This window comes from Bufo gargarizans, chromosome 6 (assembly GCF_014858855.1).
Source record: "Bufo gargarizans isolate SCDJY-AF-19 chromosome 6, ASM1485885v1, whole genome shotgun sequence".
Taxonomy (NCBI): domain Eukaryota; kingdom Metazoa; phylum Chordata; class Amphibia; order Anura; family Bufonidae; genus Bufo; species Bufo gargarizans.
Genome location: NC_058085.1, coordinates 164,928,008 through 164,945,771, shown reverse-complemented (window position 1 = coordinate 164,945,771; position 17,764 = coordinate 164,928,008). Strand labels below are relative to the sequence as shown.

The 17,764-nt window shown below is 42.1% G+C and overlaps 1 protein-coding gene across 1 annotated transcript in view; it reads left to right on the top strand.

Annotated features, from left to right (window-relative positions):
- The window catches only part of CDH23 (cadherin related 23), a 1,302,172-nt gene that overhangs the window by 419,763 nt on the left and 864,645 nt on the right, over positions 1–17,764 (top strand).

Here is a 17,764-nt window from a genome sequence, read left to right as displayed (position 1 = left end):
CGTTGACTAGCCCTAGCATTAAAGGGGCAGGGTGCTGTGGAGGTAACTGTTAAATGGGCGGATGGTGTGGAGGTTACTGTTAAAGGTGCAGGGGGCTGTGGAGGTCACTGTTAACGGGGCGGCGGGCACCGTGAGGGTCACTTTTAAAGGGGCAGGCGCCATGGAGGTCACTGTTAAAGGGGTTGGCATTGTGGAGGTCACTTTTAAAGGGGCGGGCACTGTGGAGGTCACTGTTAATGGGGCCATCACTGTGGATGTCACTGTTAAAGTGGCCGGTACTGTGGAGGTCACTGTTAAAGGGGCTGGAACTGTAGAGGTCACTATTAAAGGGGCAGGCACTGTGGAGGTCACTGTTAAAGGGGCAGGTTTTGTGGAGGTCAATGTTAAAGGGGCGGGCACTGTAAAGGTCACTGTTAAGGGGACGGGCTCCTGAGGAGGTCACTGTCAAGGGAGTAAGGTGCTGTGAAACTCACTGTTACTGGGGCGGGCTGCTGTGAAGGTCAAAGTTAAGGGGATGGGCTGCTGTGGAAGTCCCATTTTAAAGTGGCGGGATACTGTCAATATCTTTTAACGACACGCAAACATTAAATGAAATAGATGTAATATACCTGTGCGAAGCTGGGTACCGTACACTGTGGACGTCACTGTTAAAGGGGCGGGTACTGTTGAGGTCACTGTTAAAAGGTCAGGCACTGTGAAGGTCACTGTTAAGGGGCAGGCCAATGAGGAGGTCACTGTCAGTGTGAAACTCACTGTTAAAGAGGCGTGCTGTTGTGAAGGTCAAAGTTATGGGGATGGGCTGTTGTGGAGGTCCCATTTTAAAGTGACGTGGCACTGTGGGGGGGTCAATGTTAAGGGGTGAAAGACTGTGGAGTTCACCGTTAAAGGGGTGGGATGCTGTAGAAGTTACTATTATGGGGGATACTGTCGATATCTTTTAATGACACAGAAACATTAAATAAATAGATGAAATATACCCGCGCAAAAACTATGCAGAGATAAGACGCAGCTGAAAGAATGTGTCATGTCGGTCTTATCTCCGAATGAAGACGTTGAGGAAAGTCTACATCATGTCTCTGATGGATGTCTCTGGATGGATGAGTTATGTGGTGCTGTAGAATACTTTATATTTTATAGTGATGTATGTAATGTCCAAACACATATTTGTTTCACGGTAGGGTAGGGGGTTGAATTGAGAATATGGCCAACCCTGCCGCATCCTGGCCCCAGACTTCAGGTCACACTGTGCGTGTTCTGAATTTTGGGGCCTCACACCCATCTACTACATTATCTGTACTCAGACAATTATCACTGTATTATCTGTGGTGTTACATAGGTCTACTACATTATCATTTAAAAAGAGGCGTGTCCACAGTTTGAGGCGGGGGCGCAATACATGGCTTGCCCTGGGTGTTGGCAACCCACGCTACGTCACTGCCTAGTGGTGCTGTTATCTGTTTTAAAGCCTTTTTTTGTGTGTATTAGTGGAAAAAGGAAAATATCTTTGCCGCTCAGCAGTGCAGTAAGATATTTTACAGCCCAGTTTGCCATGTATTAGTGGTGAGATACAAATATATTTGCCTTTCATTGTTACAGTTATTTGTTGAAAAGCCTTTTGTGTAAAAATAGAAAACAATTAGGTCCTATTTGCCGCTTAGCGGTGCAGTGATATATTCTAAAGCCCTGTTTGCTGTGTATTAGTGGCAAAAAAAAAAAAAAATGTTGGTTATTTGATCTAACAGCATGTCAGGCAGAGAAGTGCCAGGCCCTGAACAGAGGAGTCTCAGAGGCCTAAATGTTTTTGGCGCAGGTAGAGGTCGCAGCAGAGTAAGGGGTCGTGGTAGCAGGGGTCACTTCGAGAGCCCTGAGCTCCCAGTGTCAGCTAGCGGTCGTGTCGTGGCCAGAAACCTAGCGGTTCTTGAATGGTTGACTCAATATTCAACTTAATCACAACTTACATCAGACATTCCCAGCCAAGAATTAGTGGGTTCGTCAGACACAACCCTTAGTTAGCATGGCCCGGGAGCAGGCCCTGTGCCTTCACCTGTCCTCAACCTGCCTCTGTCCTTTTCTGTTTCCTCAACGCGAGAAGTATTATATGCTGTAGGCTCAGCTCCCTTTTTTCAGAGAGGAAGAGCTACTATAGGACAGTCAGCAGCTGCTGCCAAGCCAAGATGTGGAGGAGACATCCACCGCTTCCTCCGCTAGGTGGGCAAGAAGTGATGAGGAGAGTGGCTTGGGAGCTGGTGTTGAGAGTGGTCGAGAAGGACATCAGTGACGTGCAGACACTACTCGATGATGATGTAGCTGATCGCACTTGGGAGCCGTATGACGAAGGGGCTTCATCATCATCTGGAGAAAAGGGTGTCAGCTTGCCCATGAGCCAGCAGGCAGCAAGCACGTCGCTTATTTGCCCTGAGTGGCACTATCACTACCACTGCCCATACTGATCCACCCTGGCTACAAGTACCACTACTACAACCACCACCAACACAGCTATGCATAGAGTCCCCTGCCTTTGCCTGAACTTCCTCTTAATGGCTATCCAAATGCTCACACTTCTCACACAAGTCATCAACAGAAAGACTCTCTTGAGTATCTTCCATAGCGCATGGGATTTTGTGAAGACAGAGAGAATGTAATAAACGGCTTCTCTGGATTTGCAAGGAGGATAAGCACAGGATGAATGCTATGACCCCAGACTTCAGAGTACAGTGTCAGACTCAGAGGTAACATCCACATCATCCTACTGTGACTGGTCATGGGATTGACCCAAAAAGTCCACAATCTCATTCTCTTTGTCCTCAATAATAATGGTGCTGATCAGAAGCTGCTGGCCAGACATCTGCTGTTGCTATTGCTGTTGGTACTTCTCAGCTGTTAGATGAGAGGTCATCATTATCCATAACTGGATCAACTCTTTATACGTTGAGGCCTATAAATGAAAAATCACTGGCTTGGTAAAGAGGTTATTAAACGGTATTAGCAATTTTGCAAGGACTAAGGTCACCATCCAGACCACCGCCAGTGAACCCCAAAATGCTTTTAGTCTTCTAAAATCATGCCTGGTGGTAGGAAGCTAAGGCTACCCCTACATTCTTCACCATAGGGTGGACATTGCTGTTAGGTTATGTATTCTGAGTGGATAACAGAAAAAAGCCTTGAACACACTAGTAGCAGATCTTCCAGAATGACCAGGGAGGTACAAAGGGAAGTCATGTATGGTAAAAGCAGCACAGAAGAGGTTAGTCCAGAGACAGGTCAAGTCCAGTTACCAGGAGAGTCAATATAAGCAGGATCAGAAGCCACAAGGAAAATCCAAAAACAAGCCAGAAGTCAGTTACCAGAAAAGTCAGTGGAAAGCCCCACAGTATAAAGCCCAAATACAAATGAAAATCACAAGCAAGTATAAATTCCTCACCTAACTCTAGGATTGGAGTCAGAACCCATTCTCAGCTTCTTGTTATCCTCACAGGATGACTAGCCTGAATTTGTTTAGTTGGCAGGACAACCCTCCGAGCACAACACTGCATAGTGATTTGACTACATGCTAGTGCCAACCCTGAACTAATACCAAACCTTTTGGGGTGTGCCAGGTTCAGACTAGCCTACCCTATTTTCTAACTGAAGTTAGAAGGTAAAGCGATTATAACAAAACTGGAATAACGCAGAGATGTCACAGATATTTCATAATGAAAACTGAGAAATCATAGGAAAGGGTTACTTAACATGGTTGTAGTATAGAAATAAGGCACTCAGTTATATCACAGGACAGGGATTGTCATAGAGCACCATTTCTAAACATAATGGTTAAGGAAGTAGTCACAATTATAATAAATATGACATATTATAAGGATAATGATAACATTATATCACAGTGCTCTGATAATACATTTGGACCCAGGTATGACTGCAACCTCTGCACTCCCTATAATTTCTCTGATTGGTATGATTGTGTTGATATTCTAGCAACTCTCTGGCAGTTCACCTGTAACATTTTTGTAATCGACCATAAAGGAGCTGTAGAGAATTCCGGTTGTTCTGAAAATATATTTGCTGTCAAGACATTGTAGTTGTTCTTATGTGTGGGTCTAGCCCCGTCGCTATCATTGCTATCCTAGGTCACTGGTGCCAATATTGTGAAAACACCATCACTGATCTTTGATGCATTGTTAGGTTGTCCCTGGATCTGTTTCCTGACATCACATCACAAATCCAGAACTCTGACCAAGTCTTCATTCTGGAATGCCCTGGTCATTGTATTACACTTTCTGATGAGTAGCTGCTGTGATATCCATATAGAGGAAGATGGCAGAGTAGCAATGTTTTCATATTAAAAAGCCCTATTTTCTGACAAGCATGTTGGAGCATGAACATTCTTTGAGCACTATCCATCTAGTAAAAAGGCCAAACATGTCCCTCCCACCAAAACATTACTTATTCTCAGGTGGTAGTAAGATCCTTTCCCATCTCTGTGTGTTGGTGACATGATGGAAGGAGCTGGCTGTGTGGCTCGCTACATTACCTAAGCCACCCCCTCTTCATCATGCCTGATGTGGAGACAAGGAAAAGGATTTAGCTAATGAACTAACCCAGTCAACCAGCTCCTTTTAAGTTTGTCATCGAAACAGAAAGGAGAAGGATGCTCCCTGCCACCTAAGGGTACATCGGACTGTCGCAACATACAGGTGAAGCTTCAAAATTCCCAGGACCATGTGACATTAAAGGGTTTCTACCATCAGAATTACTGTTATGTAGCTGACTGACATTAGCGATGTGCTAATGTCAGCAGTACATAACAGTGTTCTTTATACTTTTGTCCCTGCAGCCGTTCTCCTAAAAAACACACTTTTATAATATGCTAATGAGCCTCTAGGTGCTATGAGGGCTTTGATTCAGCACCTAGAGGCTCCGTCTACTAACCATTTATTCCGCCCAGGTCCTCCGTCTAGCCCGCCCCGCTCCTCTTGAGTGACGTCCGAGTTCGCAGCATCGCTGGCGAAATCCTGTGCCTGTGCACTTCTGTATTCGGCGCAGGTGCAGTGAGTGAATGACGTGCTTCTGGTGCTGGCTTCCTCACTGTAACGTAGTCGGCGCAGGCGCAGTGAGAAAGCCAGCACCAGGAGCGCATCCTTCACTCACTGCGCCTGCGCCGAATACAGAAGTGGACAGCGCAGGTGGGGAATTTTATCAACGATGCTGCAAACTTGGACGTCACTCAAGAGGAGCGGGGCGGGCTAGACGGAGGACCTGGGTGGGATAAATGGTTAGTAGACGGAGCCTCTAGGTGCTGAATCAAAGCCCTCATAGCACCTAGAGGCTCATTAGCATATTGTAAAAGTGTGTTTTTTAGGAGAACGGCTGCAGGGACAAATGCAAAAAGAACACTATTATGTACTGCTGACATTAGCACATTCTGATGGTAGAAACCCTTTAAGTAAAATCAGTAGATCCTTGAATATTTGAATATTAGAATATATCAGACAGTGTAATGACACTGACTGGAGAATAGACAGAACTGAACTTCACCTATCAGCAGTTACCTGTCCTTGGTACGAGTAGTGGTTCCAAGCACTTACATAATCTCAATACCTAGAGTAGGGCTGAACCGTGTAAATGCTGGACAGTTGCATAACTAATAACATGAAACTTGTATAAATACTGGTAGACAAGAATGGAAGAAAATAGAAACTGACCAATAGATTACAGAAACTATATGTTCATGGTAATGGATGATTGCCGAAATGGATGATGGTCATGAAAGGTGATGAAGGAAATAGATAATGATAACTAGAGACAAACAAACACTCAGCAACTAACCCTGACTAACTCTCCCTGAATCTTTCCATAGCTCTATCCTTGGACACTGGTGCTAACAGTAGCATCATTCACCCTCATACTAAACAATGCCTTATTGGAAACTGTAATCTGCAGCACTGACCCTAACACAAAAATAGGAGAACTCAAGGGCCAATAGACAAGTACTTAGATATATTTTGATTAAACTGATTTGCCTATGGAATGCTGCTCTGTAATGACTCCCCTCCTTGTATCAACAAGCCTGACATGATTTTTAGGAAAGTAGGATCTCACTATACACTGCTCTAATTAAAAACAGTCCTTGGAATGATGGGTGATTAGATTGCAGGGCAAAAATGGAGACAGCCACATCACCACTGGCACAATGCAAAAGCAAAAAACAAGGTCAACACATCATATGAAATTAAATAAATGTGCAGGTGTGTGATGCTGTGGCTGGAAATACAAGAGCCTATGCATAATGCAACAGCACTCTGCAAACAATGAATATATGGATTATAAGGTTTACTAATATTCACTAAATAAATGAATGAGGTACTTAGCAAATATATTTTGATAAAACGAATGTGTCCCCATCCATCAAGACAGATTAACTCTTTTAGATGGGACCCTACTCTAAAATGATTCACTTTTCCAAGTGTTCAAATTAATTCAAGGGAAGTAGAATCCACCTATATACAGTTGTAATTAAAACCAACAACTTAGCAGAGCTGAACTATTAACAAGGCAAGGCAGATACAAATAAGGGAAATATAACTGCCAGGTGCAAGACTTAGAAACAAGGACTGGCACTGGACTTTAATACCCACAAGAACCAAACTTTACCTGCAAGAATCAACTGAACGAGGAATTAGATACTAGAAATATACAAGACTTTACTGGATACAAATGCACAAAGCTTACACTATAACTGCTGAACCCAGAGATCTTCAAATAGTAGCTAACCAATCAGGAACTACTCTTCTAAAAGAGCCTGCCTGCGGCTGAGAGGTCATCTGACCCACACTATAGCAACCGCCCCAAACAAATAAAATAGAAAAAGATTAAACAGAAGGAAAGTTCTTACTAAAGCTAACAGTAGATTTCTTTGTTTTACATTTGTACACTACATAACATATTTTTATTTAGCATAGAGCAACTCCTTCATAGGTATACACAGTGGAGTCACCTTATTATGGCTACCAGCCAATGTCCAGAGTAGCCACTGTGTACAGCACAGACAGCAGCTAGACGAGCTGGGTGTTTGTTATCTCTCCTGATACACCAACATCCATCTGTTCGATGAAGTAGAAAACGTGACTCATTGGAGAAGGCAACCCTTTGCCAATCAGCGGATTCTGATATTGCTATGAAAAATTAAGTTTTTTCTGCCGATGCAACTAGCATAGCATAGAAGTAGTGATCATCTGTCTGCTTTGGAGCCCTATACGCACTAGGGTTCACTGACTTATTTTAAACACACATCTGGTAGCTCCCTGGTTCCTATTGGCAGTGAGCTGCTCTACCGTAGCATGTCATAGCCAACATTTACCTTGCACATCAATAGCATGTGGTGTTCCGCAGTTTCCACATCGTTTATTCACAATGATGTCATTTGTCTACTTATGATACACTTTGACCACATAAGCACTTGAACGGTTCACAAATTGCGCTGTTTCAGAAATACTGCCATTCTTGGCCCAAAAGCCATTAATCATCCCTGTTTGCAAGCCTGATAAATACCCCTTTTCACCCCTGTAGACAGTCTACCACTCACCTTATATACCCACCAAACTGGCTCACCACACAGAGTGTGGTCCTTCATAAGCTTTTTGCTGCCAACCTAGAAAGTAGTGGTCATAACTTACTAGACTGTACAGTTGCAAGACAAAGTATGTGAACCCTTTGGAATGATATGGATTTCTGCACAAATTGGTCATAAAATGTGATCTGATCTTCATCTAAGTCACAACAATAGACAATCACAGTCTGCCTAAACTAATAAGACACAAAGAATTAAATGTTACCATGTTTTTATTGAACACACCATGTAAACATTCACAGTGCAGGTGGAAAAAGTATGTGAACCCCTAGACTAATGACATCTCCAAGAGCTAATTGGAGTGAGGTGTCAGCCAACTGGAGTCCAATCAATGAGATGAGATTGGAGGTGTTGGTTACAGCTGCCCTGCCCTATAAAAAAAACACCAGTTCTGGGTTTGCTTTTCACAAGAAGCCTGATGTGAATGATGCCTTCCACAAAAGAGCTCTCAGAAGACCTACGATTAAGAATTGTTGACTTGCATAAAGCTGGAAAGGGTTATAAAAGTATCTCCAAAAGCCTTGCTGTTTATCAGTCCACGGTAAGTCAAATTGTCTATAAATGGAGAAAGTTCAGCACTGCTGCTACTCTCCCTAGGAGTGGCCGTCCTGTAAAGATGACTGCAAGAGCACAGCACAGACTACTCAATGAGGTGAAGAAGAATCCTAGATTGTCAGTTAAAGACTTACAAAAGTCTCTGGCATATGCTAACATGTTAGTGAATCTACGATACGTAAAACACTAAACAAGAATGGATTTCATGGGAGGATACCACAGAGGAAGCCACTGCTGTCCAAAAAAAACATTGCTGCATGTTTACAGTTTGCACATGAGCACCGGGATGTTCCACAGCAGTAATGGCAAAATATTCTGTGGACAGATGAAACCAAAGTTGAGTTGTTTGGAAGAAACACACAACACTATGTGTGGAGAAAAAGAGGCACAGCACGTCAACATCAAAACCTCATACCAACTGTGAAGTATGGTGGTGGGGGCATCATGGTTTGGGGCAGCTTTGCTGCATCAGGGCCTGGATGGATTGCTATCATCGAAGGAAAAATGAATTCCCAAGTTTATCAAGACATTTTGCAGGAGGCCATCTGTCCACCTGCTGAAGCTCAACAGAAAACGGATGTTGCAACAGGACAATGACCCAAAGCCTAGAAGTAAATCAACAACATAATGGCTTAAACAGAGGAAAATACGCCTTCTGGAGTGGCCCAGTCAGAGTCCTGACTTCAACCCGATTAAGATGCTGTGGCATGACCTCAAGAAAGCGATTCACACCAGATATCCCAAGAATATTGCTGAACAGAAACAATTCTGTAAAAAGGAATGGTCAAGAATTACTCCTGACCGCTGTGCACGTCTGATCTGCAACTACAGGAAACATTTGGTTGAAGTTATTGCTGCCAAAGGAGGTTAAACCAGTTATTAAATCCAAGGGTTCATATACTTTTTCAACCTGCACTGTGAATATTTACATGGTGTGTTCAATAAAAACATGGTAACATTTAATTCTTTGTGTGTTATTAGTTTAAGCAGACTGTGATTGCCTATTGTTGTGACTTAGATGAAGATCAGATCACAGTTTATGACCAATTTGTGCAGAAATCCATATCATTCCAAAGGGTTCACATACTTTTTCTTGCAACTGTATATATTTGTAATGTAATATTTCACAGTACATAAATTAAGGCTAATATCTGTGCTAATAGTTGTTGTGTGAGAAAATATAGTCATTTTAGATCTAGTGTACACATTAGACAGACTATTTGCAAGTAGAGGAATGAGTATGGAACACTAGAATTGTCTAATGAGGTTTATGTACTCCCCTGAGATTCTCTATTGATTATGTACTGTAAATTACCAGACGCTAATCCTTTAATTCACCAATGAGTATTTGTGTGGGAGTGTAATATTATTCTTCTGATCTTGTGAAAATATTCAGTTTTCTAAGTTATGATTTATGAAATCATAGTAATTAGGAGCTTTGTTGCTTGACATTGCACAAAATACAATTCAGTATATTATTCAATTGAAATCCCTTTATATAACATTTCTTTTTCATTTTAAATTTGGAGTACTATTTTAGATTTAGCTCCATTCTTTGAACTTATTAACATTCAAATGTGGATCCAAATAAAGGTGTCAATTTGATTAGAAAATTAGCTGCTAGGCCACTTTGTTTGGTCAATGTAGAGCTCATGTCACGCTGATATACCTTTTGTTGTTTTAATTTCTCTGACTAGAAAAAAGTTCTTTTTATTTGCATGCAGTTCTCTGTAAATCAGCATTCATATCCTGAGTCCTCCCCTATTATTCAGTATATTTGCACTTCCATTCAGGTTTGTCTTTTTCCCCGCAGTTGCACTCAACATTGACAAGCTAATAGTGATCATTCCCCACTGTTTCAGATGGGACAGTTGATATAATGACAGACTGCTGTTTGGTAGGAACAACTTCATTTTCAATCAAGTTCTCTAAAAACAGAAGATTTATATATATATAAAAAAAAACTGCATTCCCTACATGTATAAAAAGTATAAAGATAAGTGTAATTTACTACATTGATTTCTTTGTAATGACTACTCCATTACTACTTTGAATGGAATAAAGTCTAAAGCCTATGTTACATTCAGTACATTTACCTTGCCAAGGACATATCTTTTATGTTCTGGTGCGGTGGCAGTTCAGTAGCCAAAGACTTATGAGGCAGATCTTGTTTTATCATTAAGAATTTAAACTTTAAACTAAGTGCTAACTACAATCCCTCTGGAGATAGAACCAGGTGAAGTGGGAGCTGCATATACCTGCAGGTCCTACTCCTAAACCTAGTTTCTAAAGGTTCTGTTTCCATCTGTATCATGGTTAGCTCCATAATCCTAGGGCCAACTACGAGCAGATTGTTTTAAAGCATAGATTCTCAGCTTTAAAACAAGCTATAAACCAAGATTGCGCAGGTTAAAGTACACCCCCCCATAAAAGCCAGCTATGATCTCAGCCAGCTTGGAGAGAGGGGCAGGTGGTCCATCCTGACAAGTTGCATGCAGAGAAGTAGAGGCATAGACCATGCTGTCCTTGTGTAACTGTAAATGACCCCTTGCTCTCTGGTGATGACTATGTGGATAATCCAATTTCATGAAGCCAGTCAAATATTGCATGGCCTGCTTCAATGTTTTTGAAAGCTCAAGCTATTTTTGATGTATACATTTGTGGCTGTAACAGCGGCTGCTGTAAGCCGTTGCTTCCCTGCTTACCTCTGCGGTCCCGGGCGCTGTGTTCAGCAGTGATCTGCTGCCAGGGTTTCCTTTCAGATCTGGCCACAGCATACTTGCTGCTTGTTTCATGCAGCATTTCCTTAAGGGCCGGCACACATCACTTCCTGTGTTTTATGGGTTGGGTCATGTGACCTTGCCAACCAATCCTAGCCCTCCTGCACATATATAAGTGGCTTAGCCCCCTTCCCAGATGCCTCAGTGTCAAGCTCCTTGTGTCCTGCTAAGGTTCCTGATATCTGCTTGTGGTCCTGTGTTCCTGGACTCTGCTACCTGTTTGATCCCTGCCTGCTTGCCTTGACTCTCCTGTTGCCTTTCCGGATTGCCTGACATGTACCTGTGCCACCTGCCCTGACCTATTGCCTGTCTGACTTCGCTCCTGGTAAAGACTCAACCTGCTGATGATGCCTGTACCTACATGTATAAAAAGTATAAAGATAAGTGTAATTTACTACATTGATTTCTTTATAATCCTGACCTATTGCCTGTCTGACTTTGCCTCTGCCTCATCCTTTGGTCCTGCACTGTTCCTCCTGGTAACGACTCAACCTGCTGACGATGCCTGTACCTCTGGTACTTTTCTCAGGTACCTCCTGGTCCACCTGACCAGCTGTTTCGTGAGCCTATCCTCCTCAAGAGGTAGTGATCGGGTGTTCCCCTCAGGAAAGTCTATCCCCACCATCAGGGGTACTGTGAAGATCGAGGGGTTCACTTAGACAACACTCTTAGAGAAGGTAGGTTATGAGTTTTAGACAAAATGTTTGTTTTTCACATAATTATTGGATAGGTTTTGGGAGTGCACAAATTTTTCAAGGTGTGTAATCCATGTTTATTTAAAGGTTGTTACTTTAAAAAGAAAATCTACTTTAAAGAGGTTCTGAAACCACTAAATGCATTGAAATCTGCAGACAGCATGTTATAGATCAGGAGGAACTGAGCAAATTGATAAATAGTTTTGTGGGAAATGATTCAGTAAAACTTGTAATTTATATTTTTGCTTTTTCTAACTTAAGGGCCTGTGAAAAGCTCTGGGGAGGTATTATCAGTGATTTATAACATTCCCTGTGTAAGTGTGCATAAAACTAGATTTTTTTTTTCTAGTTCTGGTGATTTTATGGAGAAATGTACATGTAAGTGTGTATGTAAAGTATGTATGAACTTTCATTTTTAAGATGTAAAATGTGTATAAACTTTTTGCTTGGGTCACACTTTTACCCACTAATTGACATTTATGTAACTTTTTTTTACAAATTACAATTTGATGCCTGAAGGTGCAAAATGGAAATTTTGCAATGTTTTGGGTCTCTGCTTTCAGAAAGTATTTAGGTATGGGTGGGCCAGTATCATTTTTTTATTTTTATTTTGGAAGCTTAAACATTCTGTTCTCTGCCATAGGTGCAAAATATCCAAATACCTCTGGGAGAGAATGGTGAGGATGTATAATGTCAGGCTCGGACTGGCCCACAGGAGTACAGGTGAATCTCCCGGTGGGCCCCTGAGCACATAACACAGTAGACTAACTGCACTACATACATATATTAAATGTACAGTCGTGGCCAAAAGTTTTGAGAATGACACAAATATTAGTTTTCACAAAGTTTGCTGCTAAACTGCTTTTAGATCTTTGTTTCAGTTGTTTCTGTGATGTAGTGAAATATAATAGAAGAGGTTGTTTTGGTACCATTCTTTATTCATGGCTGTGTTTTTGGGCAAAATTGTGAGTGACCCCACTCCTTTGGATGAGAAGCAACCCCACATACGATTGGTCTAAGGATGCTTTACTGTCGGCATGACACAGGACTGATGGTAGCGCTCACCTTTTCTTCTCCGGACAAGCCTTTTTCCTGATGCCCCAAGCAATCCGAAAGAGGCTTCATCGGAGAATATGACTTTGCCCCAGTCGTCAGCAGTCCATTCACCATATTTTCTGCAGAAGATCAATCTGTCCCTGATGGTTTTTTTTGGAGAGAAGTGGCTTCTTTGCTGCCCTTCTTGACACCAGGCCATCTTCCAAAATTCTTCGCCTCACTGTGCGTGCAGATGCGCTCACACCTGCCTGCTGCCATTCCTGAGCAAGCTCTGCACTGGTGGTACTCCGATCCCGCAGCTGAATCCTCTTTAGGAGACGATCCTGGCGCTTGCTGGACTTTCTTGGACGCCCTGAAGCCTTCTTAACAAGAATTGAACCTCTCCTTGAAGTTCTTGATGATCCTATAAATTGTTGATTGAGGTGCAATCTTAGTAGCCACAATATCCTTGCCTGTGAAGCCATTTTTATGCAACGCAATGATGGCTGCACACGTTTCTTTGAAGGTCACCATGGTTAACAATGGAAGAACAATGATTTCAAGCATCACCCTCCTTTTAACAGGTCAAGTCTGCCATTTTAACCCAATCAGCCTGACATAATGATCTCCAGCCTTGTGCTCGTCAACATTCTCACCTGAGTTATCAAGACGGTTACTGAAATGATCTCAGCAGGTCCTTTAATGACAGCAATGAAATGCAGTGGAAAGGTTTATTTGGGATTAAGTTAATGTTCATGGCAAAGAAGGACTATGCAATTCATCTGATCACTCTTCATAACATTCTGGAGTATATGCAAATTGCTATTAGAAAAACTTAAGCAGCAACTTTTCCAATTACCAATATTTATGTAATTCTCAAAACTTTTGGCCACGATTGTACATATTACATCTGGTATGGCAGGTACCAGATGTGCGGCGCAGAGGGTAGGGAGACCGGGTGCTCTAACACAAGGGAGAGGGTGGAGTGGTGAGCCCTAACTAACCTAACACTTGCACCTGGCTACTCTGATGTCCTTAGATGGGTTTCTCACCCATACGCCTATCACGTGCCTCGTCCCTGGCTTACCCTAAAAAGAAGCCCTAGGTAGTGAGTAGGGTGGTGGGAGCAGTAGTCTTCACCACTGACACCTAGTGTAACAGGGAAAGGACAAACAATACAAACACAATATATAATCCCAGAAGGGAGACAACAAATAGAAGGAAACAAGCTGTAGAGAATCGGCGATCCAACTTAACTGGTTCCATCAGCTCCAGCAGGCTCCACAGCTACACCACCTGAGGTCAGAATAGATAACCTGGAAGGAAGGTCTATATCTGGCAACAAGGGAAGCAGAAATGGAGAATAGATAGTAGCTGGGAGTGGCTGACAGGGAACAGCTGAAAGGAAAAGCTACAGATTCCTAACAGGGACAAAAAAGATCACAAACCTAAGCAGGAAAACGTGGACCCGAATCCATTCCCACCACTAGGTGTTTGTATTGTTTGATCTCTTGAAATTAAGTGAGTAGCCACCCTCTGCGACCTTCTGACCCCAGGCACAACAGGGTCAGCGATCGGTCGTGACACCCTCATGACAGTATAGCACCTCAACCAGCCTATGTTCATATAAAAAACTAGATATATTTAACTCTCCAGTTTATTATTATAGACACGATCAGAGCCGAGATGACTTCTAGGTATAGATGAAAGCTGCCAGTGTCCTCTTTTCCCCCTGACCTACCTTCTCAAAGTTGCTGCAGGGACGCCCATATTCAATCATCTGGTAGCATATTGCTGCTCTCTGAGCAGGTAATATTTGAATGTATCCATATGGTGGGCCCCCAAAATAGATATTACTGGTGGGCCTAGGCACCCGAATCTGACACTGTATAATGTGATATTATTTCTATTAACAGTCATTTTAATTTAGGCTACTTTCGCAAAAATGCTTCAGTTTGTAATAATACATAACGGAATGCGTTTTGGTACACTCCGTTTTGTTGAGTTCAGTTTTGTCCCCATTGACAATGAATGGGAACAAAACGGAAGTGTTTTTCTCTGGTATTGAGATCCTATGATGGATCTCAATACTGGAAAGGTTGAACGCAATTGTTAAAATAGCCTTAGTCAGATGACTAGTCCACATGTTCTGTAAAGGAATTAAACACAACCAGTACAAACAATAGCTGCCACAGGCATAAATTAAGCCGTATGTTGCTGTCCATGGTTCTGAAATTTAGTTTTCTTTACTTTTCACTCTCCCATATTTTACACCATGTTTGAGAATTGAAGGAGCAGAACATAACACAAGTATTAAAATTAAACTAGAATAAACTTTCATTACAAATCCTGTTCTAGGCACTTATTCCTACAAACTCTTCCTTTGTAAACTATATCTTAATATGCAATACAGCATTTTTCAGTACGGTCTGGTGGCTGCAACACAAGAACGGGCTCCTTGTTGCCCTAGTGGCATCTGAGAATAGGGGATAACTTTCTGTAACCAGAATACCTCTTTTAATTTTAACATAGGGATCTTAGCTTTTTCTATGGTGTTCTAGAAGTCACTGTTAAATCAGATCCTACACAAGACATGCAACAGTAAAGGCCTGCATTTTTTGTCATTGTTTTCTTAGGAAAAATTTTGAAATTGTATGTTGGGGAATATTTCATTGATTTGATTTTATAGTGATTTTACTATAAGCCATGCATTTTACATAGAAATGATCTTGAAAGGGTTTGGCAGCTTTATTAGAAGAGCCCATTACCAATTAGCTGATCATAAAGTGTCTCACATCAGGGACCCCCAATCAGCTGTAAATCTTGTAAAAAGCTGGCAGCAAATGTTCAGTTTCCCTGCAATGCCACCACTGGGGAAATTAAACATTACATGGTGCCCATTCAAATCAGTAGGTTGTCAGTGTAATGCAAGACATGATTGGTGGTCCAAAGTGACTGGTGCTCTTTGTAACAGCTGTCTACCACTGAGTCACAAGAAGAGCCTTAACAAAGCAATATTTTTGCATGGGCTAGAGCTATAATGCAAGAAGCATTGTCCAATATAAAGGCTTTGGTAGATTATTGCCATGACTAAAGAAGTGGGTCTTAGTTTGCATTTCAATTCTTAAAGAGCAATGGAGCATTGGTAGCCTTAGGGCTAGTTCACTAAGAGTTTTTGGCACTGATTTGGAGCCTTTCCACTTAAAAATCAGCTCCAAAAAATGCCTCAAGACAGCCTCCCATTCATTTCAATTGGAACCCACGTGGAAAAAATGAGTGTGGAAAAAATGAGTGTGGAAAAAAAAGCAGCATACCCTATCTTGGGCAGAATCCTCGCTGGATCTCCCATTGAAATGATTGAGAAGCATTAAAATCAACTTCATACGTGTCAATGCATTTTCTGTGCGATTTTTGTTGTGGATCCGCATAAAAAAACATGAGCTGAGAATGTATTTTTGCATTGAAGTAAATATCCATTGGTTTAAAAAAAATCGATGAACATGTCAAAAACACCTCAAAATCTGCATGAAAATGTGCTGAAAAAAATAGTTAAACACTTTGTATTGTATGAAAGAGCACTCCTGTCAACTTGCATTTATCACTTCATCCAAAGGGATTGTCTGCTTTCTACTTACATTTTTGAAATACTGTACTCTGACATGTAAAGGCATATGAAACGCAAAAAATAAAATAAAAAATTCACCCCGGCATGCCCATGGACGACTCCCCTTTCCTGCTGCATGTTGGGGTAAGCAATTGGGTAGCAATTTAGGTAGGAACCAGGCAACCTCTTTAAAGCCCCTTTTACACAAGCGTGGCGTGTGAGGGCCCGATAAGATGCGGGTGCGTTGCGGTAAAATGCACAATTTTTCTGCGCGAGAACAAAGCGTTTTAATGCATTTTGCACCCGCTTGAGAAAAATCTCCATGTTTGGTACCCAGACCCAAACCTGGACTTCATCACTGAAGTTCAGGTTCGGGTTCGGTGTTGTGTAGATTTATTATTTTCCCTTATAACATGGTTATAAGGGAAAATAATAGCATTCTTAATACAGAATGCAAAGTAAATTAGGGATGGAGGGGTTAAAAAAAATATAATGTTAACTTACCTGCTCCATAGCTGCCGGTCTCTGTTCTATCTTCAGGACCTGCCAAAAGAACTGTGGTGACATCACTATGGTCCAGTCACATGGTTCATCACCATGGTGAGGGACCATATGATTGGATCATGTGATGTGACGTCACCACAGGTCCTTAGCCGGCAGCTCAACATTACAGAAGAAGACAGAGGTCCGCAACTACGCGATCAAGTGGACTTGGTGAGTATTTTTTTTTATTTTTAAACCCTCCATCACTATTTTACGTTGCATTCTGTATTCAGAATGCTATTATTTTCCCTTATAACCATGTTATAAGGGAAAATAATACAGATCGGGTCCCCAGCCCGATCGTCACCTACCAACCATGCATGAAAATCGCACCGCATCCGCACTTGCTTGCGACCCCATTCACTTCTATGGGGCCTGCGTTGCGTGAAAAACGCAGAATATAGAGCATGCTGCGATTTTCACGCAACGCACAAGTGATGCGTGAAAATCACCGCTCGTGTGCACAGCCCCATAGAAATGAATGGGTCAGGATTCAGTGCGGGTGCAATGCGTTCACCTCACGCATTGCCTCCGTGTGGAATCCTCGCCCGTGTGAAAGGGGCCTTAATAGTTCAAAAGGTTAATCTTGATGCAAAAAGTTCACATGTAGCCCTAGCCTAGGGCCAGCCTTACACATAGGATAGCTGTTGATTCCCTCATACACACGCCTGCTTAGCTCAACTGCATCAGTGTTATTAGTAGAAAGTGGAAGAGGAGGTTACTGCCAGATACATTTGACATTGGCTTATCAACCCAAAAATAAAAGGATCAGACAGTTGAAATCCAACAACCCAATCCTTATCTCCCCCAACATTGTCATGAGGTCCCCATACAAATTAGATGGCTGCTGAAATTAGCCCGCTCAATGGATAAAACTGTGAGAGGAACATTAGCCCTCCTCTGCCTCAGCATTAGTGCATACTGAATGTCC